The sequence below is a fragment of the Microtus ochrogaster genome, unplaced genomic scaffold (assembly GCF_000317375.1).
Source record: "Microtus ochrogaster isolate Prairie Vole_2 unplaced genomic scaffold, MicOch1.0 UNK146, whole genome shotgun sequence".
Classification (NCBI taxonomy): domain Eukaryota; kingdom Metazoa; phylum Chordata; class Mammalia; order Rodentia; family Cricetidae; genus Microtus; species Microtus ochrogaster.
In genome coordinates this window covers 39,744-40,283 of record NW_004949244.1, presented here as the reverse complement: position 1 = coordinate 40,283, position 540 = coordinate 39,744, and positions in this window count along the sequence as shown.

The following is a 540-nucleotide window of genomic DNA, read 5'->3' as shown; positions in this document are numbered from 1 at the left end:
GAGAGAGAGAGAGAGAGAGAGAGAGTCTGAGATACTCTTTCTGGAGGATTTGGATGAGGTCTGGCTCTACAAATAGCAAAGGTCACCAGGTCATTAACAACACCCACTCTCAGCTTTCTGAGTGGAATGGTATTTTATTTCCTCCATTGAGGAGACGACCTTGCGTGTTTAACATTCTTTGTTTCCTTAGTGCTTATCTGCAAATACAAGGACCTTTGTGCCCCCAACAATGTGGGTACTGGAAACTGAACCCAAGTCCACTGGAAAAACAGAGGACTATTAACTGTGGAGCCATCTCTCTAGCCCCACATTTTGGAAAACTTTTTATCTTGACATAGCTACACACTCAAAAGTAGCAAAATATGAGCCCATGATGGCTCAGCAGGAAAGGAACCTGCTATGCAAGCTTCCAAAATCTTGAGTGCCATCCCTGGTAGTCACAGAAAAGTGGAAGGAGAGAACAAAATCTGCAGAGTAGCCTTTTGACCTCCACACAAGTGCTGTGGCATGAGCACTGACTGCTCAACACACACATGCTCA